The sequence below is a fragment of the Corvus kubaryi genome, unplaced genomic scaffold (genome assembly GCF_017639235.1).
Source record: "Corvus kubaryi isolate FWS band 111438036 unplaced genomic scaffold, C.kubaryi_AGA036_p1.0 37385, whole genome shotgun sequence".
In the NCBI taxonomy this organism is placed as follows: Eukaryota; Metazoa; Chordata; class Aves; order Passeriformes; family Corvidae; genus Corvus; species Corvus kubaryi.
The window spans coordinates 19847230-19875070 of NW_024581127.1; the positions used below are offsets into that span (position 1 = coordinate 19847230).

Here is a 27841-nt window from a genome sequence, read left to right on the forward strand (position 1 = left end):
CCATATGCAACTCTCTGTCCATCCTCCTGCTACTGCTTACACTCATAGACATGTGAATTCTCCTGCAAAGGCAAAGGTGTAGAGTGAAAGGTGTAGAGTGTGGGGCTACCACAGGAAGGTTTTCAGACCCATTTGTGCTGGCAACCTTTGAGTCAGTTGTCCTTCATCTATTCCCTAGACCATGGAGACAGCACTTTGTTCTCTCCCACTGGCATGCTTTTATGAATTCTCAGTCAAACATTATTTCTAGCTTTTTCTGTACATCCCTATCTTGTAATGCAGACAGAATAGAGTTTATATTGTTCTATTTTTCTAATAGGATAAATAAAATATATATCCTAGGAGTCTCTCTGTTCCTATTAGGTAATTTCCTATCATCTTTCACTCCCCAGTGCCACACTGGCTGGTAGCCCTGCTAAGTGTGAGTGTTTTCTTCATACTGTGTCATAAGTTGGTGAGTACACCTCAGAACAATGTTAAGATGTGTCTGTTATGTTCCAGCTGTGACAATCAGCACTGCAATCATTGCTTTATATTTTCAATAAGCACAAAGTTCACCTCCTTGTACTTTTTTTGGAGTATGTTCCAGCTCCATATCTAGATGTAATGCTAACAAAACAGAACAAACAAACAAAAAATACACAAACATCTTGATATTAGGTCTGCAGATGTTGCTGTTGTACTGGGGATGGCGATAATAACAACATAGAGTTCAGGTCCTGGAAGAATGGGATCATTTATTAATTTACAGACTCGTTTATATAACTTGGTTTGCTTGAATGGCATAAGGTTATTGGTCCTTTGACCATCCACCTCCCAGAATGACTGGCTAAACGCTATGACACCCATTTCAAAATATTTTCTCCAGTCAGTATCAACAGACCGTGTATAACAAGCTTGCACCTGTGAGATAAAGTCTCGGTTTACAAAAACCTCTCACTGTTTTCAGCTAGCCTGCGTGAGAAAGGCAAGACTTTCACAGGATGCTGGCAGAAAGCTGGAAAGTTTCTCTGCTTCAAGCTTTTCAGCATCCACATGCACCAACTCCAACTTTTAACTGATTAAGTTTATTGACTTTTAAAAGATATCTGTGCTAGGCCCCTCTATTCTTCATGAATTGTACATTTTAATAGGTTTCCTTCTATATTAACCTAAAAATACAGGAAAAATACAAAATAATTTCCTAAAAAGTATGCCTACCAGAAGTACCACAATTCCCTGCTCAGTCCCTTCAGTTGTCTCTATTCTTAAATTTTTTAATGTGTTAAGCTCACCAATTTTAACCAACTTGAGAAGTGTAGAAGTCACAATATGTTTGAGAACAGTGCATGTGTGACTCTATAGAATTATATTTGCAATAAACATAATTTATCTGATAACTTCTTGGTGTTGAAACTAAGTGACAAGGTTTTGGTAATGGTGGAAGCTGCAGGGATGGCCTTTGTGAGCAGAAGCCAGGGCCTGCTCTGTGCTGGACAGTCAGTTCCAGATGGCTCCAAAATGGACTCACAGCAGGACACAGCTGAGCTTGGCAGAGGAGTTTGTGGTGTCTCTGGGAGAATTTATGTAAAACATGATAAAAAACCACTGCACAGCAGGGAAGAGGACAAAGTGTGGCAAACAATCTGGCTAACACTGAGGTTAGAGAGGGAGGAGGAGAAGATGCTCTAGGTGCTCTAGCAGAGACCACAGTGGAGCAAACATCCACACTACAGACCATGGAGAATCCCATGCTGGAGCATGTAGATAAGTCCTAAAGGAAGCTGAAGCCTGGCAGTCCCCACATTGGAGTAGAAAAGCACTGCAGCCCATGAAGAGGGTGCATGCTGGAGCAGAGGAAAGTCTGAGGAGGAAGTAGCTGAAAGGAACTATTACAGACTGGCTGTAGCACCCATTCCCTCTGTGTTGCTTGGGGGGAAGGGAGACCATGTTGTTTTGCCTTAATTTCTCGCCACTAAACTCTGTTTTTAACTTGTTATAAACTAAATTTTCCCCATGTCAAACCTCTTTTGCCTGTGATGGGAATTTGTAAAGGATCTCCTTGTCTTTATCTCCGCCCACAAGATTTTCCTCCTAATTTCCAGGGAACTCCAACTGAAAAGGGGGTTGAGAGTTGCTGGGTGCACATCTGGCAATCAGCCAAAGTCAACCTACCACAGTTATAAAACGTATTAAACAGAAAAAATCTCAAAAATCTCAAAAACCCTATAGAGTACTTAAAATCCAAATGTCAACATTTGGATTTGAAAGAACATCTTAAAATGTTACTCTTCTTTAAATTCATAGAATGGCAAAACATTTTTCTGCTTTAATTTTTCTTACAGGGTTTCTAGAGAAATTCACAGAAAATGTGGTGCTGTTGCATCCAGTCCTTCGGATCAAAGAATCCTTTCATCTGAACAGTAGTAACACCATTGATTCTCTCTTTTCTAAAGCTTCCTCAGTGAATCCACAAGTACTGGCAGCAGTTGGGGCTTGGATGTGGCAGGTGGGTGGGAGCTACAGGATGTGTTTACCCAGCCGAGCAGCCTCCTGTGGGCTGTAGTGCATGCATCTGCTGTGACCTGACCTTAGTGTAAACTGAAACAACCATCCACCCCTTCAGATCTTTCTCAGTCAGTCCATTTTTATACTACTTTTAGAGATTGATTCAGGGCCAGAGGTGATCTCCAATCTCTCTTGTTCCTGTCTGAAATAAAAGACCTGTGAACTCCACCTAAAACCCTCCTAAGAAGTAGTCCCTTGAAATAATCAGAGTAAGGGGTGCTTATAGTTAAAATAATGCCAAACAGGAGAGTGGTAGAACTGCCTTTTCTTTATCAACAGCAACCTCCCTTCAGTCCTTGGTCTTTATTTGGTGCAGATGCTAATTTCCAGGATGTCTTCCATGACAAGACACTATTCCAAGCAGCAAGCACCTTGAATACTTAGACAATAGCATCACAGCTAAAGGTGAACAGATACAAGCCAAAAAGACAGTTGTAACATGGTTCCTGGAAAAAACATCCCCACTGCGATCACTCGATCACTCTACACATGCCTTTAGGGGCAAATTATTTATGGGAAATTTCTGTAAAGATTAGCAGAGAACACAAATCTCTCCTGAGACTTTTAACTCTTCATAAATTTTAAAAATAAGAATTACATGCACATCATTTTTGAACAAATAAAATCCTCTTTGAAAGGAAAATAGTATTTCTGTAAATCTATCCTGTTTCCTTGTTAAATCCCAGGGATTTTTCCATGAAGTTATCTGGTGTACAAGCATGTCATGGGTTAGCAAAGCATAGTCCCGGAAGTGATGTTCTTGCAAAGAGGTGCTTACAGCTCCTCTATGACCGGACAGGACCTATCAGCTGGCCAGTTTAAATATGGACAATTTTTTAAGCCATTTAAAATTTTGACCACCTCTGTGATCCACACTTAAGAATAGACAAACCCTGGGCAGAGCTCTCTCTCGTTTCCGGCGCTGGGACAGGTGGCTGCGGGGCCCCGTATGGGGGCCTGGTGGGCGTGGCCCAGGCCCTGCTCGGGCCAGGCCGGGCCGGACCACAGCCATCCTGGAGCCGATGGGCCCTGTTCTACCCGCGCCCCCCCACCCCCCAGTTGTGCTACATGCAGATGGAGCACCCCGGCTCCCCCTCGCCAGTGCAGCCAAGATTCAGCTGAAGCTGCACCACTGTCCGGCAAAGATCATGTGACCAACAGTGATAGGCGAAATTCCACCTGCAAGGCCTAGGTGAGATTAACCCTTTTAGTGCTGTGAAGAGCTGAAAACCTGAGGGAGGAGAAAGAGGAGATGCTTAAAGCTGAAATTCTGTTGTGAAACTATGATATATCAGAGTACCCATTGTAATTTCATGAAAGCATGGGGGGTGGAGCGTTCAACTTGTACTTGTGAGCAGAAGCACCTGTGCTGAGATAAGCAGATGCTGAAGCAGCTGTAATTTGATGAGAAGTTTGAACAGGGAGAGATGGAAACGATGAGGACTTTTGCTCCAAATGGAAAGGAGAAAACCTCAGTTTCTAGAGGTGCTCCCAGAGATAGTCCTAGAGATGAAGATGAGGAGGACCCTTTGCTCCCAGGGAAGGAGGAGGGCCTCTGTTCTTAGAGATGAAATGCTCCCAGAGATGGGTGAAGAGAACTTTTGTTTCTGAACGGCTCAACCTTAAAGTTGCTCAAGATTGGATCCTCAAAAGCAGTTGTGGGAAAAGCTGCAAGTCGGGGGAGGGGACTCTCACATGATGCGAGCAGAGAACCAACCCGGGCGGCTGTCTCATTGTGATAATTTCTCCATAGCATAAGCAAGAGAGACTCCTCTTCCTAAATGAACTGAACAAGGCTATTACAGAAGTGGTAAACAGATTGAACATCTCAAGGGTTGTCTGTTTACATTGTCAGTGGGAGAAGGGAGAAAGGTGGGGGGAGGAGAAGAGTTCTGAAGGTGTGGTATGATTTTATTTTTTCTTTTTCCCTCTTTTAGGTCTATTAATAAACTTCTTTATATTCTTTCAAGTTTGGTGCCTGCTTTGCATTTCTCCTAATTCTTATCTCACAGAAGGTAAACAGTAATGAGTATTTTGGACCAAGCCACTACAAAGCAGAAGCTCTATACTATGGTAACAAATGGAAAAAGAACCTTATCTTCAGCTACTAGCCATATATACATATATATATATATAAATTCCACATGCTTATCTGATGTTACCACAGCACTAGCAGATCTGATAGTCTCAGTAGTTTGTATCTCTTACAGAAATAATAAAATTTCAGTTCTGCAGAGAAAACCAGTAACCTGCATAGGATATCAGCAGCATTGTGATGGCTCACTACACAGTTTGAAAAAGCTTCAGTTTTCCCACTTTGTCAGGCTGCTTCCAACAATTGACCAGCACCACTTTCACCTTCTCAGAACAGATTTTTGATTTTTTAAATCTATATTCTGTCAAGGGTTGCAGTGATGGGAAAAATTGCTGAATGCATCTTGCTTGTGTTTGTTTAGAAGATGGATCACTAAGAAGTATTGTAAAGTAGAAAGGGTAAACAAGAGGTCTACATTGTCTATGGGAAAAAACACAGCTTTTTATCTATATCAGTCATAGAGGAAATTATTAAGGAACTAAGAAAAATAAAAAGCAGATTTTGTTTTGAAAGATTTCAAATGTAATTTAGAGGGGATAAAATACTATACAGCAATGAAGAATCTAGATATTCCATCTATTGCCACCCTGTAGCAGAGATGCCAAATAAAAATTAAAAAATCTTTTTTGAATTATTTTGAGTCCTTTCAAACAAAATTCATATGAAACTTGTGAGTGAAATTTGACTTTCGCCCCTGCTAATGGTGATATACATCATGTGTATATTTTATTTTTTTGTTCAAATTCAGCACTTCTGCCTTCATATTCTCTTATTCAATATGAAAAACAGAGATGAGTTTAAAAACTGTATTCTTTCCTCTGAAGGCTTTATTCCCTGAGATTTTTTCTTCCTGTGACAAAATACAACATTGTTTTCTCTGATTAAATGTTTTATTATTTTTCTGACTGTTATTTTGTACTGTGCCTTCATGGTACAAATGTAAGCATTCACATGACCACGTCTACGAGTGGTCTACGAGTCCCATTAAGTGGAGGGATGTGGATTCAGTGATGTCAAAGGGCAACTTCAGTCCTAGGGTTTTTAATTTTTTTCCTTCCAGTTCTGAAAAACAAAACCAGAAAATAAAGTTGAGCTAATGTAACTGTACATACGTTTTTGTTGAAAGTGGTAGCTGGCAGTCAGGTCAAGGAAGGAATTGGAAATGTCAGCTGACTGGTCTGAGGAGCCAACAGAGGAGGGATGGGACTGGGAATGTCCCCGCATGGCAACAGTGACAGAACTGGGACTGAGCAGCAGTAACACAGCACCAGCAGGGCTTTAGGAAGGCAGGAAGAGGGTTAGAATCAGCAATGAGTTGAAAGGGTGTCACATTATCAGTCTCTGTCTGTGTTGCAGTATGTCCATGTCTGCAATCCCTCGCACATCCAGGGTACTTGCAAACAGCTGAGTTAGTTGCCCTTATCATGGACCTGAGTGCAGAGATTCCCTGTATAAATGCAGGATAGCTATATTATGCTAAGAAATACACCTGACAAACAACCTTCTGAGTAGGAATAAGTTATTGTTTCATCAGCATTCTGTACCACAGCAGCAGCTCAGAGTAGATGAAAACCAAACAGAGGAACAAAGAGGTTTAGAAGAGTAGACAAAAGGAGAGCAATGAAACCAAAAACATTGCACTTAATGTGCTCAGGGAAAGGTAGAGGGCAGGGGCAAAGCTGGAGGCTCTGTACTCATGGGATCTTCCTTCCAGCACCATATGTGTTACAGAGGAGCAGATAATGCAGAGATCAATTTTTTATTGATAGTGGATGAACAAAGGGGTCTTAGTTCTGTCTCTGATATCTGGAATACTATTATCATTCTATAACCTGTGTAACAGAGTTTTCTTGAATGCTTATGTTTCTTCTCAGTTTATGGTATTTTTGGAAATGTGAACTTATAACTGGAACTCAGTTATTTTATTTGGACATAAGCGTGTAACTGACAAAGAAATTACAGTACAGTAACATTTGTGTTTAAGTATGATGGCTATCACTCACAAATCTGATCAGTGAAAGGACCTCCCTCATCTGAACTTTTGGCAGAAGCACGCAATGGAAAGGAAAATGCTCCATAAAGGAATGTTGATTTCTGGAAAAAGTTTATGTGTCATATTTTATGGGAAGGGAAAGATCACTTTTACAAGCCTTTTAAAAAAATATTTTAATTGAATTGCATAATTAAACAATTTGGGTTTCTATACAGAAGGAAGATGAGAAAAACACTTGCCCTTCACAGGGAAAACTTTCTATATTAGAGTTTATAGTGTGTCTGACAGTGTATTTTCTACATGTCTGAACAGAGTTGTGTGCACAAAGCAGTTTGATATACATAGTCTGCAATACATGTCTAACTCTATTTTATTTAATGGGCAGTTAGGGTGTCTGTGGATATGATGGTAAAACCTGGAGATACCAAGTCTTTCAAGGAATCTCAAGCATCAATGAATGACTAGCACCAGTACCTCCATGAGAGAGCTTGAATATTGATCTTTCCCATAGTTTAGCCTTAAGAACAACAACAAACAGGTGTGTTCCAGTCTAAAAGGAGAGGAAATATGTCTGGAAACAGCAATGGGCAGCAGGAAAGCAAGTTCATGGCACAGAAAGTGTGCCTTGGAGCACAGGTTTTTGATTGCAATATCTTGGCATAGCATAGTCTCAGTAGCATAAGTAACATAATAAACAACCATACAAGTTTGTCATTAGCAGCCTGTAAAGAACTGAGCTCAGAATCTAGGTGCTCCCAAAGAAAATATCCAGCCCAGTTACCTAAAATGGGTGATCTATCTATCTGTCTATCTGGTAGGTTTGAAACACTGTGTATAGGACTTAACTGTGCCTAATAATAATAACAATAATAAAAAAAATACCCATGTAAATGACACAATTTCTTTTATAAATATTCAGCTTTTTAAAGCATAAAAAGCAAAACAGTGGTCCCTATACTCCTAAAAGATAATGCTAGAAGTTCTGAGGCAGACAATTATGGTACAACCTGTGGACAACAGAAAAAAAAAAGAAGATTTTGTCCTTCTAGCAAAAGTGACCCCTGCTCATGTCAGGAAAATTGGACTAGATGACCTTTAAAGGTCCCTTCCGAATCAAACCACTATGTGATTCTGTGATTTTATAGATGATTCTATATCCTGTGTTGTCTATAGCACAAAAGAAGTGCCATTCTGCCTATGGATAGAGCACCACACAGGTCACCACATACATTTCAGAAATGTTGCTAACTACTCCTCTATTTCTGGTTTAATTTTAATTGTTATGTTCTACAAGTTAACCAAAACTGAGACTAATAAATTTAACATCTTGAACACCAAGAACTTCCTAAGCAGCTAATCTAGATGGGTAAAAATATTAAAAAATATGAATAAATTGCCTTTAATGACGTATTTAAGTCCCTGCAAGCTTAACTGTTAAGTAAAAGTTCACGTCATACATTAATACAACATAGCATTTAGCTAAATAAGTACCTACAGGAAGTGGCAGACCATAACAAGGCAAAAATGTCCTCAAAATAATATGCGAGTATCATTTTAATTCTACCTAGAGGCCATAATACAATAATATGAAAGAAAGAGGAGAGATTGAAAGGGAAAGCAGCCAGCAACTCTCAGACTTTGGTTTGCTGTTATGTAGATCTCTTTTCCAGAAAACAGAAGATAGTTCTAAATTACTTTTTTCTTCCCTCTACAATCTCAGGCATTGATTTTTTTCTCCTGAGTCTTTAAGGTCTTAATGATCTCTTACAGTTTTGATGTCAAAACTTTCAAAAATGTAGATCTCTACATTCCTTAGGGGAAAATCTGGAATGTCTCAAAATATTCGGTAGGTTTTAAGGACAAAATATTGAAAGTTTAAGAAATATAAAATATGCTTCTTTGCTGTAACTTGAGTCTTACGTATACTGATTAATGTTTCAGTCTGTACCACAATGTAAATTCACAAATGAGTACAGCATAACCTGAATTTAACTTAACTCACCTATGTTTAGGTGTCTGCACAGATGTCTACGTATAAACACACATTACATCTTCAATACAGCTAAGTCTGATGCTAATGTCACATACTGGGCAAGGCCAGGCTGCATTCACTGAGCCTGAGGGAATATGGTACAATATGGTTTATGCCCATATGAGTAAATTCTCTTCCCCTCCCACTCAGTGCCTTGTAAATATTTTCTTCTCGGCTGGTCCTTGGATCAGTGTCACATGAAAAAAAGGAGATTTCCACAACACTTGGAGTCTTATTTGTCTGTCGGTGTCCCAGGAAAGCTGAGACCCTTGTGCCCAACCAGTCTGTCATTGTCCCATTACAGGGACCCTTCATTGAACAGTCCTTCTGGGTCAGAGGTTTGTCTGACTGACTTAGGCAGGGACACACACCAAAAGCACAAAGGAGACCCCTCAGTGGGTCTTCCCACTTTATTTGAGTGTGTTACCTGCTGCCGGTGACTGCTTGTGCCCATGAAGGATTCACACTAACAGTTTATGGAATAATACTCTTTATTTATATAAAATTGTAACAGGTTAAGGGTTGAGGATTGCCAATGATAGTATCTGACTGCAAAAATGTATTCCAAGTAATATCTCTATTCCCCAATAAAAGTATTCAGCCTGAATAGAGTATGGTTCTTACCCAACAGGCATCCCTTTGGGGGAGAAAACAGGTTCAGCCCATTGACTGGTCCCAGCAGTTACGATGGAGCAGTCACCATCAATATATGACAAAAACAAAACAAGACAATGGCTTGCCTTTTATATGGTAGCTTTTTGAACATAATACAGGAGTTAGTTCTCCGGGACCAGATTAAATTCATGCTTAAATGACAACATCTCCAAATACTGCAAGTTTTACTTCTTAGCTCTAATGAATGAGATGGCTGAAGAATCTGACAGTGTCTTTCTCTCAGATTGCTTTACATTTTACATCACACTGTTGACACCATATTTTGTGTTCATATGTGTTACAAATACTTGTTACCATCAGGGAAAACCAGTTTTATATCCATAATCTGCAGTCAGTATGTCATTGTGAACACACTCTTCTGCCCATTTCCCTGAAGTGTTGCATTGCATCTTTATCCTATGGTGGTCATCCAGGTTCTTTGACTTATTGCCAGTCCAGCCCATTCTCTGTTTAGGGGCTTCTCCTTACAGTCTGTGTCATTCTCCCACCTCAACACTCTGCCTGGACTTCCCCCTTTTTCTCAGCTGCTTCTATCATATTTGCTAGTCACAGTCTTGATGTCCAACCAAGTCCAACTTTCTTTCCTTTTGTTGTAATTTCTGTTTCATGCTGTTAGAGCTTTCTTTCCCCCTGAGTCTTAGCTCTATCCTGCTACTTTCAGCAGATTTCATGTCCCACCTTTTATTTTAACTCCCACACTTTGAATTATCACCCTCTGTTTTTCTCTATCAAACTATAAGTGGTCACAAAGAACACAGGAAGGGCAGGGTCCCAGAGCCATACTTTACCTCCAAAGAGCACGATGAAGAACTTTCAGCAAAGGTCTTCAGTGTTTTTTGCTTTAAGTGGCCTCCTGTCCGGTTGTTTGTTATGGATAAGGCATGTCTTGGGCTTCTGTTCAGTAACATAAATTGAAAGAAATTCAATTATGATGTTGAAGAAGAGATGTTACTAGATGCTCTAGCTAAGTTTTTCTTATCAGGAGCACATTGTGACTATTCAGATATGTCTGAAGTGAGCAAAAAGATTAGTTTTTGCAGGTTCATGAGTGTACACAAGAACAGCCAAACCATCAAAACTAAGGGTTGCACAAACATTATCATCTAATTTATCCCATTAATATTTTTCTTCCTTATTTTACCTCACTATATCAAATAAAAAAACTCTTAGCTGAAATAAAAAATTAGGAAAATCACCCAAAAATATTAACAGGGATGTTGTAACAATAACTAGTGTTTTTATCCAGTGCAAACTGGTGCAACTCCCACCACCTTCTCCAAAATCTTTCCTTGTGCAGTAAGGAATTCTTTATCTGATTTCCTTGAAAGTTGTTATGAACTTAGCTGTAAGTTACTTGCATTTTGTTCTTATTATTTCTTATTTTTCTCTCCTAAAATAATTAAATTTTAAACTATTTTCTTAATCAATACAGATATTAATAACAAAAACCAAAAACATAAGATGAAGTAGTTGTGCTTTTTCATCTTAACAAGTACTTGTTTTAATAAGTAAATTCCCCTATTAATTTTTTTCCAGTGTATTTTAAAATTAAATATCAATATAATTTCACATTATATTTCAGGTACCTTAACAAAATGGAAATATATCAGACAAAAAAAACAACCAGAGAGTGAAACAGCAGCAAAATTAACCAACCTAAAATACAGAGAAGTGCCATTACTTTAGAGGTTATGGTTTGAATCCTTTCTTTCATTAAGAAGAGGAGTTTTGATACAATCTGTAGGAGACAGTTGTCCCCACTGATTTCAGTTGTAGCCTCTACATTTTCTTTAGGTACACTAGGATTCAGGTAATGCTAAGATTAAATATTTATCTATATATCTATATATAAAATGCATCATAAGGACATTTGACTTATTACAGGAATTGCTCTTATTTTGAGTGTGACCCAGGGCAGTGTGACCCTAAATTGACACACTGTACTTTTTCACTATTTGACTATAAATAGAAGATTATCAGTTTCCTGGCTTGAGAATCTGTTGACTTATAAGAAATACAGGTGTGTAAACTGCATATATTACCATCAAAGCTCCTATAAATGTCATTGTTTTTCCATCTTGAACGCCTCTTTATTTTTCCTCTTTGCACAACAGAAAATTATAAAATTGAGAAAAAATTAAGAAAAGACATTTGAGAAAAAAATAAATTATTTATCATAGTACTAAAAAAATCCCAAACTTCCAATGCTATCTGGGCTTCCTAAATATGATAATATTTTAATACTGGCATGAGAAAGGCTACGTAGTTTCAGTTCTTATGTGCTTATCAGTCTAAGTTAAATAACTTGCAAAATGCTAATTTTGAACTGAAGGACAAACAAGCAACAAAATTCACTCTGTTATTCTTACCAGACTTCACATCTATCAAATAAAATGTAATTTGATATTCCAAGAAGCAGATCTTGAAAATGGTGCACAGGGAGCTACACAAACAAATCTCTTTAATGTAAATATGACTTGAGCCCATAACCTCCCAAGAGGGATTTATAAAAGGTACCCCTCATCATCTCTAAATGTATTTGAGTCAAAAGGTGCTCCTGGGAGGATAGAAAAAATTTTTGTTATGTTAATTAAAAACAATATCTCCAGCAGGTTTTTTTGAGCCGTTAATATACGAAAATGAGAGAAAAACATAGAAAGAATGAGGGAAGGAAGCTGCTATTTTGTGAGGCTAAGGAAAGGTGTTTTATAACTCTCCAATAAAGTAATGACCTGCATATAACCAGTCTTGAAAATATCTTTTATTATGATAAGTTAGCACTAGCTTGTGCTGTAATTTTTTCTGTGTATGGAAAAATCTTTAAAATTTTCAGATGCTGTATTGTTAATTTTATGTAAAGGTTACTTAAAATACAGACTTGACATGTTTAGAGCAGGTGAGCCTGATTTTATTTTGCACATTTCAGGATGGAGAAGGTCATTTGCACTCAATTAGTCATGGAGAGTCCAAAACTTTTGAAAGTCAATATCTGCTATTGCAGATACAGAGCAGCATAGTATTGCTGTGGCTTTTGTTCCAGGACACTGTTAATAAATAAGCAAATTAAATAATAAGGCTTATTAGTGATTAGGATGAAGAAGTCATTCCATATTGAAAAAGAAAATAGGTTTTAGAAAAGTATTTCAGAATAAATGACATTCAGGAGTGATAAATACTCAAATCAGACTATAGAATATGATAATAAAGGTGTAGATAGTAAAAATAAAAAAGGAAGAAAATGTAAAATCCATCACAGACATGACTTGTTCAGGCTAGTGAAGTAAAACATAATTAGAAACTGAAAGAACATGACCGCTTATGGTAGTTGAGTGGAGAGCAATGGACATTATTTATTTTTATTTTAGTAAAGTTTTAGTCTCCTAAAACATCCTTCTAGACAACCTGATGAAGTATAAATTATCACTAACCTGGGCTCCGTGGCTTCTGTCCTGGGGCGCGAGGTGCTGCAAACTTCCAAAACTGTCTCTAAGGCGCTCGGCAGAACCAGCCACACACTCACACACACGTGCATACACAAATGCACAGATAGCTTCAGTAATATGCATCGACGGCAAAGAGGCAGGAAGGATCACCACTCAGAGTTCCATGGACAGAGATTTATTGCATTCACACCATGAAGGAGTCAAGAGGCAAAGACAAGCAACAATGGAGGGTCCAGGTTTAAGTATGGGGGGGAGGTGAGCACCAGAGATCAATGATCTGAGGGCATGGGGGTGGTAAAAAGAGGGACTAGGGTAAGGGAGCCAGTGGGGAAGCTCTGGGGGAGTGGTGAGGGGTAAAGGCCAATGGGGGAACCTGGAGTAAAGAACTTTCTAGGACATAAAACACATAAGGCAGCAAGGGGGCGGGGCAGCCAGCGGCCAACCAGGAATGCAGAACTGGGGTACATTAACATAGCAACACAAAGCATTCTGGGAGAGGCTTCTCTTCTCACCCTAACCTAGACAGAAGCCTCTGGTACTAGGGACTGTCTTACCCAAGAATTCTCTTTGTTCCTGTAGCGAGTTCAGTTTGTAAACCAGGCAGAAACACCAATTTAATGTAGTGGTTTGGGTCAAAATATCCATTACTTATTTATTTTGCTTCTGTGAGATAAGAATTAGGAGAAAGCAAAGCAGGCACAAAACTTAAAAGAATATAAAGAAGTTTATTAACAGACCTAAAAGAAAGGGAAGAAAAAAAAAAACCAGACTAAACCTTAAGAACACTTCTCCCCACCTTTCTCCCTTCTCCCACTGACAATGTAAAAAGACAACCCTTGAGATTTTCAGTCAGTTTACCACTTCTATAATAATCTTTTTTTCAGTTCACTTAGGGAGAGGAGTCTCTCTTGCTCATGCTATGGAGACATCTCCACAAGAAACAATTCTCGCATGGCTTCAATACCACAGCAAGACAGCTGCCGAGGTTGGTTCTCTGCTTGCATGTGAAAGTCCCTTCCCTCATCTTACAGCTGTCCCCACAACTGGTTTCGAAGGTCCAATCTTGAGCTACTGGGGTACTGTTTTAAGGATGAGCCGTTCAGAAGCAAAGGTTCTCTTCGCTTATCTCTGGGAGCATCTTCAGCTCCAGGAACAGAGGCCCTCCTCCTCCCCTGGGAGCAAGGGTCCTCATCACTTTCATCTCTAGGAACAGAGGTCTTCTCCTTCCCTGGGAGCAAGGGTCCTCATCCAATTACAGCTACTGTCATTTGCTTATTTCAACACAAGTACTTTTGCTCACAATTATAGTCATTTGCTTATTTCAGCACAGATACCTTTGCTCACAGTTGGAATTTGAACCCTCCACCCTGCCATGTTTTCATGAAATTTTCATGAAATTACAGCGTGTACTCTGATGTATCATAGTCCATCACCATAGCTTTACAACAGAATTTCAGCTTCTAAGCTTGAAGCATGTCCTCTTTCTCCTCCCTCAGGGTTTCAGCTTTTCCTGCTTTACTGACTTTGGTGTCTCTTTCTTCATGTGCCCTCACCTTCCCTCTTCCTCTGACTTGGGAGAGGATTGATGTCTGCAGGCTTCATCTGTTCTGGAGGAAACTTACATCACTAAAAAAGGGTTAATCTCACCCAGGCCTTGCAGCTGGAGTTCGCTTATGGCTGTTGGTCACATGATCTTTGCCGGGCAGCGGGGCATCCTCAGATGAATCTTCGGCCGCACTGGAGGGGGGGAGGTGGGGAGCTGTGCTGTGCTGCCTGCATGGAGCAGGGCTGTGTGGGGGGGGCCACAAATGGAACAGGGCTGCACCACTGCTGGCCCTGCTGGGCCACCTGCAGGCCCCCCCTGCTACCTGTCCAAAAGCCAGAAGACAAGAGAGCTTTCCCGGGCTCTGTTCGTTCTTAAATGTGGATCACAGAGGTGTGTCAAGCTTCTTAAGTGGCTTAAAAAGTTGCCAATATTCAAACTAGCCAGTTGATAGGTTCTGTCAGGTCATACAGGAAGCTGTAAGCACTTCTTTGCAAAAGAATCACTTCCGTGGCTATGCTAGACCATGACAGTTCCTTATACCACAGGCTCACCAGCCACCACAATAGATTAGATAAGAAGACAGTGAAGGAGATTGAAAACTGTCTCAAATTCCAGGCTTAAGTGATAGTGATGAGCACCATGAAGTCCAGTTTGAGAGCAGTCCAAAATAGTCTACCACAGGGGTCAATATTGGTACCACTAATGCTTACTATATTCATTAATTAGCTGCTTGATGGAACAGGGCATAAATAGCAAGTTCTCAGAGGATGCAAAGCTAGGAAGAGTGACTGATACATCAGAGGGTTGTCCCTCAGTTCAGAGGGACCTCAACAGGGCTGAGAGGAAATTTATGAATTCAGCAAAAGAAAATGCTAAGTCTTGCACCTGGAAAGAGCAAACGCATCCACCAGTACATGTTGAGAGCAGAACAGCTGGAAAACAGCTTTACAGAAAATGGTCTGGGAATCCTGGAGGACACCAGGTTGGCCTTGAATCAGTAATGAGTTCTTGAAACAAAGAATGTTAATGGTGTTCTGGGTTAGTGGCTATTGCCTGCAGGTTGAGGGAGATGATCTGTTCCCTCTGCTGAGTTCTATTGAAACTGCTTGGTTTTGGGAAGTGAGAGTCTCAGTTTTGGGTTCAGTTTCATTGTGTAGGAGAGGGGCAGTGGGAGAATCCTGCCAATATGTATAAATGCATCATTGGGGAAGCAAAGAAGAGGAAGCTGCTTCTTCTTGGTGGCATCCAGTAAAAGAACAAGACAATGTAGGCTGCCACATGTTGAAATACTATCAGTTTAAGATTATCACAGTGGTGTGTGACCTATATGAAATTCTGCCTTATGCATTTAAGTTTTCTAACTGGAAAACACTGATTGCAGGTGAGGGAATGATGGTCTAATCTGTCTGGCATTTCAGCAGGGTAGATAACTTAAATAGGAAGAGGAACTTTTTTTACCATTAAAAGTTTGATAAGGGGAGAAAGGAAGTAATGGGATTGAGGGAAGAGAAGGAATACCTTTGTTTCTTATGCATGTAAGAGAAAACTAATGAGAAATATCAAGCTTCAAACTTACAAAGCCACTATAGCATTCTCATGAAAAAATGAGATGAAGTTACTTGCAACAAAACAAGCAAACAAATTCAACTCATATACTCAGTCTGAGCAGATGCTACAAGTAATGCATATATTTTTAGCAAAGATCTAACACCTATATGTGGACCAGTGAAGGAAGGAACTTTATGAACTGCTTTTTCTTAAGTTACTATTGTATGGTAAATACTTGATTAAAAAGATAGCTAAGAGGAAACATTATTGCATATCCTCACTAGGAATTAGAGAATGGTATGTTTGCTTCTGGATCATTTTCATGTTGCTAAGTCTCACTCTTTCCAAGCACATGCTGTTAATTCATGTGTATGTCCATGCACATCCTTGTGAGTTTATGTTCAATACTGTAAAATTGTTTTTATTTAGGCTACAGCCTTTTCTTCACTAGCACACATTTATGCTGTGAGCATCCCTGAATAGGACTGATGGTTTTTTCCCCCAAAAAATCCTGGATATGAAATCCATTACACAATCTTACCAGCCTAAGAAGATGGAGACTGTAATAGTGAGTCAGTCCATGAAGGTAAAACATAGTTGTAGCTTGCACTGGAAGAAATAGATGAATACAAAGCCCTGATATTTTCTGTGAAAAAATTGCTATGTGGGAATGATTTGGAAAAACATGATTTGGAAAAACTTTCATCAGCTCCAGTATTCCTTATTTTTTATTAATTTGTGGCAGCTATAATAAATTATTGAGTGTCAGCTGAATTTTATTTATATTATTTATATTATTTATATTATTAAAAAACCCTATTTTAAATGTGACTCATCTTCAAAATCAGAGGTGGCATTCACTATACCAAAGCATAAAAGTCAGCTGGCCTGTAATTTAATATAATCACATTCAAATAAAGTTCTCAATGGATTAGATAAAGTGAATGATTATTAGTTTTCTCTCTTTGTTTTTGTTTTTGCTTTTGTTTTTGTCTCTCTGCACTGCAAGTTCTTTTACTCAGAGTTTGGATTAAAATGCAGGAGATGCCAGGCTTTTCTTCTAATTGATGTTTATTATTTTCTTATCTGTAGCACAGCTGCACAGGATGGGCCTCTTAGGTAACAAGGTGGAAAACGGCTGTGAGTTCTAACTTTCAAGGCCTTTTAAAGTCCAAATCAACAAATTATGAAATACCAAGTAATATGTTTTTACTTATAATCCAATAACTATCTATTCATGACCCACTGTGCGGGTTTTTTGAACCAATACCAGAACACTCAGATTTGTGAAGAAGAAGGAGAAGAGAAGAAGAGCTAATCCACACCCAAAGTCCTCCATATTGTTACACATATGTATTATTATATCCCAGAAACCTAAATTCTCTAAACCCAGGGTTCCAACAAATGATGACGTCTTTATCTATCATAAATATACGTTCTTATTTAAGTTATCTACAGTCTGGCAGAGTACTTTGAAATATCAAGCAGGCCAATGAAGTAAGACTTTGACGATCAAGAATGAAATAAATAAGTAACTAAAATTGCTGTGCTTCATTGTTCCTGTGATTGGATTTTCTCATTTGAAATGTCGGGAGATAAAACCATTTTCCTTATTTAGAATGTGCACCACTTAATTAAATTTGTACTGTATTGTAGAATCAAAACCCATCACTATTTCATTTCTAGAAATTGTATTTGGATTATAAGCAAGATAGAAAAGAAAATATTGCAACTTCCTTTCTGGTTTAATGAATTGTCTTTCTGAAAGCCTCAGTCTTAACTGAAAAGTAGCAAACATAGTACAGTAACTGTCAGCGAAGAATATGCATAGACTGATGATATACCTATGTTTGAATCCCTGAATATATTAAAAATTACAGTTGAAAAGCATTCAAAGCTTTATTCCTGAATATCAGCAAATTCATTCTGAATTAATTTTTTAAAATAGTTTCAATTTTATTCGACTGAAAACAGTATTTTCATTAATTTATTAAGCTATCATGTGTGAGACACCGTCATGTGAAAAGTGGAGATTTACTCAAACCCTCAGTGTTTGATTTGTCAGCCAGTACCCCAGAAAAGCTGAGACCCTTGTGCCCAGCCAGTCTGTCATCATCCCATAATGGGGACCCTTCACTGAGCAGTTCACTGACTCTTTCAGGATCACATGCCAAACAGAGAAATCCCCTCCTGGGTCTCCACACCTTTATACACTGCCGGGGACTGCCAGCACCCTTGATGGACTCACATGAGCAGTTTACAGAATAACATTCTTTATTAGTAAAATCATAACAGGTTAAGGTTCGAAAATGTGTTTAGGTGGAATATGAGTGACTTTAGTCATACATCATATTCACTCAGTGGTGTTTGTACCTGGGGGTGGGTATCTCAGCACAGTACCTGCAATAACCTTGGGATGGGCTTAGGTGTCAGTCCAAGGAGAATGATTTCACCACAGTTGCTGATTCAAGAGGAGAATATCTGCCTTTATCTCCCTTGGTTTTCAGCTGCTGTGTGGCTTATGTGCTAAAAAGTACCACAGAGCTCCCTCTGCAGGGGTTTCAACAGAGCCTGGCCACAGTGTCTACCCTCTGTTCCACCCTCCATTTGGTCCCATTTAGATCTTATTGTGTATGGGAGTTTAGGTATGCTGGCCCTGTTCCATTCAGGGAGTAGCAACCATCTTTTTCCATATAACTTCTGTACTGTTATCTTTTTACCCTCAGTCATCTTCCCACGCCATCATAAATGTATCATTTTATCATATTGATTATTGCCATGCATTTATCTCATTGACTGATGACAGAATACCATGTAGTAATGACTTCAGAGACTGATGGGATTTATTATATAGCATAAGAATATTCTAGATAAGACTGAGCATCTTATTTTTCTCATTTAGAGGGTGGTTAGAGATATTGCCTTGGAAAAATATTTTTAGTACTGTTTTAAGTCCGTTAGAGCAGAATTGTTTTCAGTAGACTTACTGCAAGGAGGAGACTTTTATTTCAGTGTTTTGCTTCCTGGAAAAAGAATATTACACACTGGATAATATCCAGTAGCTGAACTAAGTTACCAAAGTGGGCATTCTTCCATTTCTTGAAATTTGTATTGAATCACTGGAAAACATAATCGTCTAAATCCTGAAATACCCTTTGTCTGTTGCTTTATAAAAAGCCATTTTTCACAAAGAAAAGGAGTACATCCAATTGCAATGCTCCTGCTGGCAAAGAGATTATTATTTTCTTTGACATGTGAACATCAGAAACTATTTCTTTAGACTACTGAATCAAAGGAGAAAACCAAAAGGTTCAAACTTCAACAACTTAAGAATTGTTGAAGCAACATCCCTAATAACTGGCCAGTATCCCTGGTTGCTGGCCAGTATTGGGGACAAGCGGTCATTTATTTGCCAAGGATGTCCAAAGAAAGAAACAAAAACTTCCCAGGGTTTATATACATTGCAACAAAAAACGCTTCCCATAGTCCCTCTTCTCGTTGTCAAGTCCCAGTTTTTCATCTTATTGTTCCAACTACTACTAAAACATTTAATCCATCTTTAGTTAAAGGATAACTTAAAGCTCGGCTTCTTTAATAATATTATTTTTCATTTCTTAGCTAAGGAATTCTCAATTAAGTTCTGCAGGCAGATTATGTTTATTAAAACTTTACTCCCTAGTTTTCCTATAATATCTATCATATTGTATTAGAACAAAGTTATCTATTAACTACAACTAAGAGCAGCTAAAGCAACAAGACTATAAAAACTAAAATAGCAAAGTTACAGAAACACAAATTTCTTAACTAATTTTAATACCACTCCTAAAAAAATTTGAGATTATTAGGTTTCTTGGCTAAATACGATATGGCTCTCTTTCACTACTTGTTTTTGGGTTTTGGTAATGTTAGTAAAGGATTTTCCTCAAATCATATTTATTAAAGGATCTTGCTTCTACCATCAAAAACTATTTTTGTGGCTTTTTCAGGTGCTTTACCTTTCATTTTCTTGTGTCAAATGACAATGGAATAAAACCAGTATTTCAAGTAGAACTCATTTAGATTAAGATTTGTTGATTTTGCTAGCTAAATAGTATTTTGCATTGTCACAAATGTAAAGACAAAATCATGAGGAAATTCTAAATGTGAGCTGCTACTCAGAATTTCATTATTCAAAGATTTGTATTTGACAAGTTTATATAATGCTGTCTGTGAATGTTTTAAGCTGCAGTTTCATATTTAAAATACATCCATATTCCAAATGTGCTTACGAATATGTAGAAGTATGACCTTAAGCTGTGAGTATTCCATTAACTCATTTTGCTGCGTCTTTCATGTTGTTTTGTATAGATTTGTGCCTTCAATACAGAAAAGAAGCACCTGAAAACACCTGAGGCATTTCCTATTGTTTCTAAATTATTTATTTCAAAGCTACCTTTTAAAAAGATCAAATATGCTGCATATATTTATTTCTATTTAAAAATCCAAAAGTCATGGCAAAAGAAGTCTGAAAATATAACTGTTATGACTCTTTAAGAGGATGGCATTTATTCTTTCTCAAACAGCAAATATATTTTATGAATTTCAGGATAAATTGGGACACAATTGAGATATGAATAAATTATTTCATGTGTGCAGCCACAGATTTCATATACTTTATTACATTTTCTTTGCAATCAGTATATCTTTTTTTTCTTTTTTAAATATAAGAAGTCTGTATTTATGGCAAATTCAGAAATACAAATATGGTGTACATAAATTTTGCCATTGATAATCTTTTTTTAGCAGTCTCTTTAAAGATTTGATTCCAATTTGATAAAGAAAATTGCTTCATACCTATGAATTCATTCCAGATTCTTTTTCCAATATGAGGTACAGTTCAGTCCTCTGTTTCATGTCCTTTTTCTCTTTCTCAGATTCAATTCCATACACCCGTTAAAGATTTTCTTCCTCTTGTAGGTTGCCTTGGCTGGCTACCAGACTCCCAAGCAGTTGCTCTCTCACTCCCCTCTTCCACAGGACACGAGGAGAAAATACGATTAAAGAATTCCCAGACTGGGAAAAGGACAGGAAGCTTGTTTGCCAATTACCATCACAGGCAAAACAAACTTGACTTAGGTCAAGTTAATAAATTAAAAATTAATTTGATTTATTCCCAATTAGAGTGGAATGGTAAGAAAGAGAGACAAAGCCAAAAATATCTTCCCCTCCCCACCATGAATTTTCTCTGTATCCAGTTATTAGAGTTTACTAAACTGTATTTTACTGAGCTTATGTTTTGGAGTAGCTACTTAAGTAGTTGGATTTTTATTATAAATATAAAAAGTCATAGGGTACTTGCATTGGGATCTAGATGTTCATCAGACTGGGGAATTCCATGATCACCAGGCTGTACTGCCATTCTTTCTTATCTTTGTATATTTAATAATTAATTTAAAGATTAATGGTTTCAACAGTGGAGGTGGATGTGCAAGAATAACAGCCTAAATAAGGTTTTCCTGGATGAAAACACAACATGTATTTTAAGTCTTCCCAAAAAGAATATTCTATGATCTTCTCCTTTATGACTTTCTGACTGCAGTTTTCTTAACTGAAATCTGAAAAAAGTTTGAAGTCTAAATTCCCCACAGAGCCTGAAAAGGGTGAGTGCTTTGCTGTATTTTTAATCGCTGAAACATTTGATTAGAAGTCTCACAAGTGCTTTCTGCCGCATAGACGGCTCCTGTGCACTAAATCTGCTCTTCTGTCCCAGCCCACTAGGCAGTAACTCTGTTTAATCAGAGTGCCATATGAGGTCTTCCTAAGTCCTTTGATCACCATATAGAGAAATGTAATACTAAATGTAGTCAGATGGTAATAATGCACAAAGTAAGAGTACATAGAAAATACAACTTAGTGTATAATGTTTAAAGAAATATGCAAGGTAAAGTAATACACAGTTAAAATGCTGATACATTGTACTATGTACTTTTTCTGAATTGTGTATAAATTATGCATAATCTACAGGTGTGAACACTTATATAATTTTTCCTTTTTCCAAGCAAGTAGATGACATGCTTGCATATTCACATGTTTTCACACTCTTCTGTCTGTGGAGAGCTAACGAAAGTTTGCTGTCTCACCCCATTCTCTGACACTGTTTCTCACAATTATGTAATGCTACTAAACCATATTACATTACTGTACACAGAAGTTTTCTTTTGGGTAAAGGACAAATAGGAGAAAAAAACATACCTGACATTAACTTGTCCCACTGCTTAGTGCCCTTCTGAAAGAAAATCTGGTACTTCAGGGATGAGAATAGTATAAGTAGTTACACATAATGTCTGTGAGTGCATTGTAACTCAGTGCTGAGGAGCTTACTGAGATGGAATGCACAAAATATTTAACTAAGAGGTTTCAAATAAATGTGACTGCATGATCCTCCCACACTCCAGTGAGCCAGGGTTTAAATATGCCTAAATAGATAAACCACTAAAAAATGCAGCCAATGCTTCAATGTCTTTTGTGTCTTTAATAATGCTTGTACCATCAGGCACCAGCATATATGTACGGTTTTTTTGTTTAAATGCGTGTGTAAGGATTTAGGTTGCGTTTGGACAGAACTACACCATGAATTATTTATGCTCACCTCAGGTTTGTGTCTAATTTATAGAATTGCTTAAATATGTCAGTCTTTCTAAATGAGAGAGTTAGATAAAGCATTTTTTGCTTTATGTCAAGAAAACAAATTTCTCCTGGAGATGAAAATAGCAGCACAAATCAAAAAGGGGAAGGTAAGAATTGTGATTATAGGCTTCTAATTTATCCCACTTCAGGACCCTATTTTCTATTTTGTGTATATGCCTGATATTTCTTTGGAAATACTGGTCTGTTGGGGAAGATGAAACAGGAAAGCCTTATAAATATGATTGCCTGACAAAAGATTTTGGGAATATGAAAACTACAGGCGACATCGAAATGAAAGCCACTTTTGAAATACCAAATCTTAGTTACTGAACAACTGGAAAACAATAGTATGGCCACTGAAGATAATCCCCTCTTGATTGAACAATACCCTCTGCTTGCAGGCAGGTCCAAGGGTCAGAGCAGACCCTACTAGCTCAGCAGAAGGGGTCCAAAGAGTAGTTTTTAGAAGTTAAGATGTAACACTCTATGGTAATATAAGAACTCTTATAGGCTGTATGTAAATGCTATAGGATTTGTATCTTGTATTAGATTGGTTAGTGACAATTAGAATATTCAGTACAGAAGATGATTTATTGTATTGTAACCAAGACTTCACCATTCCTCTTCCACTCTGCACACACTCTCCACTCTCACTCTCTCTCTTACTCTCACTCTCTCTCTTACTCTTACACACTCTTACTCTCTCTTCACACACACTTCTTCGCTCTCATTCCTCTCGCTCTCTCTCTCTCTTACCCGCTTACTCTCTTGCTCTCTTGGGCCTGCTCAGAGCTGCCAGCTGCAGCTCTAAGCAGTGCCCCTATACCCACGCCCTTTGCAATAAACCGCATGTTCCAAGATCTGACTATAGAGATCTCTAGTCACCGACCATCTACGCCCAGTCCAGACTGAACCCCAAAGCTCCTACAGTCTGGCGCCCATCGTGATTGCTGAACCCCCCCAGTACCTACACTGGTCCTGTTATTTTATGGTTTTTTACGTTCAAGCCTGAGGTGGTACTGGTGGAAAACCTGTGGCAAGCTTTAAAAATATCTGGACACTTTGAACATTGCTGTCACAGTTGTCTGATCTGATTAGATATTAAGCTCTTCAGGGCAAGGACTGCACTTAACCATGCACCCAGTACAATGGGATTTCAAATCTTAGCTTGAGTTTATAGACAATGGTATAATAAAAATTATTAAGAGGAGTAGAAGGTTTAAATAATGCTGATGACATGGCTTTGATGACCTCCCTGGAGAGATTATTTATCACAGTTTAATGAGATCATTAGGAGGAAAAGTTTCTTGTTTCAGTATACAGACAACAAAATTTTGATTTGATCAATGCAAAATCCAAGTGGCTGTAAACTGTAATGGTGCTGCTATGGTGACTGTGGGGAAGAAGATTCATAAAGGAAGCCAGATCTTTGTGACTTCTTTTAAGTAAATCTTCCCTTTAATTGAAGAATACAAGAAGGAAAGATGGGGAAATGGGATATGTTAAATAAATCAATAAATAAAGACCAGGCTCTAAGTCTCAGAAAAAAACCCCAAAACCAACCTTATGAAAATACTTTTGAGAGCGTAGTAAAACTCGGTGTCATGGTTTGATGCTGGCTAAGTGCCAGGCACCCATGGGGGAAAAACCCATTTACTTATTTTCCTCTACTATAGCTGAGCAGAGGAGGGGGAATTGAAAACTTCATTTTCATGAGTTGAGACAAAAATTATTAAAAAAAAACCCCAACAACACTTTAAGGCAAAACAGGTTCAAAACTTAAAGAGTATAAAGAAGATTTATTATTAACAGAATAAAAATTTAAAAGGGTAATGAGAACCAAAGCAAATCTTCAGAACACCATTCTTTCCCAGTCCCTCTCTCTTTCCACTGACCGTGCAAGGAAACAAAACATGGGGTTTTGGTCACTATTTCACTTTGTAAAAAAATGTTTCTTCAGTATTCTTAAGGAAAAGAGTTTCTTCTGCTGTGCTGTGGGATCCTTCCAACAGGAGGTTATTAAAATGCCCTTGGGTATATTACCGTGTCCCACAGCCATAGGGAGGAGGAGAGAAGATCCAGCAGGCAGGAACTGTGCAGCAAGATTGATTTATTGAATTATTTTACAAACTCTTTTATAGACTTTTTTCTTCATAGTTTAATTGGACAAGGATCAGCCACCCCTTGGTGATTGGCTAAAATCCGAAAACATCCATTGTCAAAATATTTTTCTACTAGAGTATAAACAAGACTTTTCAAGGTTGCAGATGTTTCATTGTTTACAGAACTCTGCTACTATCTTCTGTGAGAGAGAAAAAGTCTCTCACAAACTTAGAAAATAGCAAGAAAATCCTTCCTAGCAGCATTTTTATATCCACAGGAGATAGCTCTCTGTGAACTTTTCTAGTGTGGTTTTAACTTCCACCAGCAGCAGTCCTGCCTGAACCTACTGCAACATGAGTCTCTTCCACGGGCCACGCAGTCTTCCCAAAACTGCCTAGCGTGGGCTATTTTAGTTTGTGTGGTTAGCTGTTCTAGTTTGGAAGCGAAGGCTCTCTTTCCTCTATCTCTAAAAGCAAGGGTCATCTCTCTTTGTTCAAGGTCCTCACTAGATTACAGCTTTTCAGTATCCACGCTCTCCAGCATGAGTACTCTTCTTCATGGACTGCACGTGGATATCTGCACCCCCCCGTGTACCTCATGAATTATGGGGAAACAGTTTGTTGTATTATAGTTCTCACCACGGGTTGCAGGAGAATCTCAGCTCTGGTGCTTGAAGCACCTCCTCCCTCTCCTTTGTTTCACTGACTTTGGTGCCACCATGTTGGTTTTCCTTACGCGTCCTCACTTTTCCTTTTTCTCTGACTTGGAAGAATGTTGGTGTCTGTAAGTTGCAGTTGAGAGGTTGATCTCGTCTGGGCTCCACATCAGGGAATTGCTCGCCATGTCTCTCGCTGCTGGCCACGTGGTCCCTGCTGGCACCGCACGGCCGGCCCTGGTCCTCGCCGGCACCACAAGAGCGGTCCCAGCCTTGGGAGGGCCCCGGCTGGGCAGCCCCCACTGGGATGCATCCCGGTGGCCGCCTCACCACACCTTGGGAGAAGAAAGAGAGCTTCCCACAGTTTTTCCTTTCTTAAGTATGTCATTGTAGAGGCACTATCAACTTGCCTAATTGGGCTAGTAACCTGCCCATCGTCAGACCCTTCAGCGATTGGCTCTGTGTCTGACATAGAAGTTTCGAGCAGCTTTTCTCCTGCCCCCCACAAAAGCCAGGCTGTGCTAAACCAACACACTCTGTCATAATGTTATTTCAGCTTGTGACCTCTATGTGTCACTCAAGCTGATAACCACTACCTAAGAGATATATTGCCTGAGAAACTCCTATGCAACTGTACCTGACAGTGGTCATCATTCAGTGAATGATGGCTTTCTTTCCCTGTGAGTCAGGATTGGATGGTCACCTAAGTTGAGGGAGAGGAAGACACAAAGTTGGTGCAAGTAACTTCACACAGAGAAAATTATAAAATTATTATCCTATTCATCACATATGTTCATTGGAAATGTTAACATTTCTTCATGCTATACTCTGTCCAAACCAAGGTTGTTTGGGTTTTTTGTTGTTTTTGGGTTTTTTTCCCAATTTACAATTTACACTATTGCTTGCATTAAATTGGTAGAAAGCCCTTGTTAACCTTTGTTAATTCACAGCTATATTTCATCACAGAGGTATGATTGGGTTGTGATACCTAACAAAGTGGCTGTATATACAACGTACTTCTACTTTACTAGTTATTCATAATTTTCCTTTATTTTTAAATGAAAACATTGTTTCAGAAAGGTTTAGCAAAATCCCAAATCTCGGGGTGGGGGGAGGGTATCAACTATATTTTTTATGGCAATCCCAACAACTGAAGTAAAGTCTTCAAGTCTTTGACCTGAATGCAATATTATTTTTTTTTAAGTAGAATTTTTTTTGAGCAATACCTGTGTAACAGTTGTGGAATTGGCCCTGATGCTTATCTAAAGAAATAAAAGAATATGTTATGGCAGTTAAAACAAATAGCAAGATAGATAAAAAGATAAAATTATTCCATTTCATGTGTTAGTCAGACTGTGAATATTAAGTTTAATCACTACAATTTTCCTTCTAATCTCTAAATTCTAGAGATAAACATTTTAAAAATACATGGATTCAAAAGTACTTTGTGTCATTTTTCAATGCAATATCTTCAAACATAACAATAAAATCAATTTTAGGTTTTTAAAGCAAGAAATCACAGAGACATTCTTACTTTATGGAAAAACACTACATATATTAAAAGTATATAGTACTCAGATTTACTTTCCTTCTCTTTCAGTGGTATAACTTCACTGTTGAAAAAACCCAAAGTTCACAGGACTGATTTGGCAGTTCATGGAATGTTACATTTTCACATACAGAACAGTAGCTACTTGCAGTAGTAATTACCTTACTTTTAGAAATGAAAATTTAGGCAACACCATGATAATCTCACTTGTCTTCTCTACAGCAAGTTGAATACAAAATGACACCTTCTGGTGCAGCAAGAAAAGAGTCTATTTGAAAGGCTAGTAAATAGAAATTTAACCTTAATAGAAAAAAATATCCTATGAAGAATTAAAGTTTAATAATTCCATGGCTAACAGCTAGAGGAAGACGTAATTAACAACTTTCATAGATGAGAAAAGCTTAGCCTAGTATGTACCTAAAGTATTAAACCTGATCTAATGTCTAGCTGGTGGCCCTTGTATTTATGGAAGAGTCATTCTTGTTTGATAGGCAGAGCAAAGAAGTTGAACATAAAAGAGAAAGGAAAGGTTGTCTATAGGAATTATTACATAAGTGTATTTGAACAGTTTGTAAAGCAGAAAATCCGAAATGTATACAGACTGTTTTGGTTCCAGAACTGTGCTAATAACCTTGCATGAATGTTGAGAATTACATGTGTAAGAGCCTTCTGAAAATAGTTCTTTTTAGAAGTGAAAATGTGACAATCTCACATCAGTGGTGGATAGCCAAAAAAGTCTTATAACAAAAGCAAGGGTTTTAGGTTAAGTCTTCCATAACAGACATAACATAGTCTTGCTCATTCTTATATTGATGTTTAATATTTTAATTTCTGGTATTGGGGAAATAACTAGAAAGACATAGCAATTCCTTTTGTATATTTGAATTTGGTTTCATTAATAGATTTTGAATGTATTAACATTCTGATGTATGGTTTATATGAAAGCTTTCAGCATAACGGATACAAGTGGCTACACAAGCATAAACCAA

The 27841-nt window shown here is 38.2% G+C and overlaps 1 long non-coding RNA gene across 2 annotated transcripts; it reads right to left on the bottom strand.

Annotated features, from left to right (window-relative positions):
- Positions 1–5502: 5502 nt before the first annotated feature.
- On the bottom strand, positions 5503–22233 carry LOC121668576. 2 transcript variants are annotated; one of them, XR_006017465.1, is made up of 3 exons: positions 22111–22233; positions 10131–10236; positions 5503–5704 (listed from the first exon to the last, which is right to left on the bottom strand). It is a non-coding gene; the product is annotated as an uncharacterized LOC121668576 (long non-coding RNA). The 2 variants fall into 2 exon arrangements; XR_006017464.1 differs by lacking the exon at positions 22111–22233 and adding an exon at positions 20713–20993.
- Between the last annotated feature and the right edge of the window lie 5608 nt (positions 22234–27841).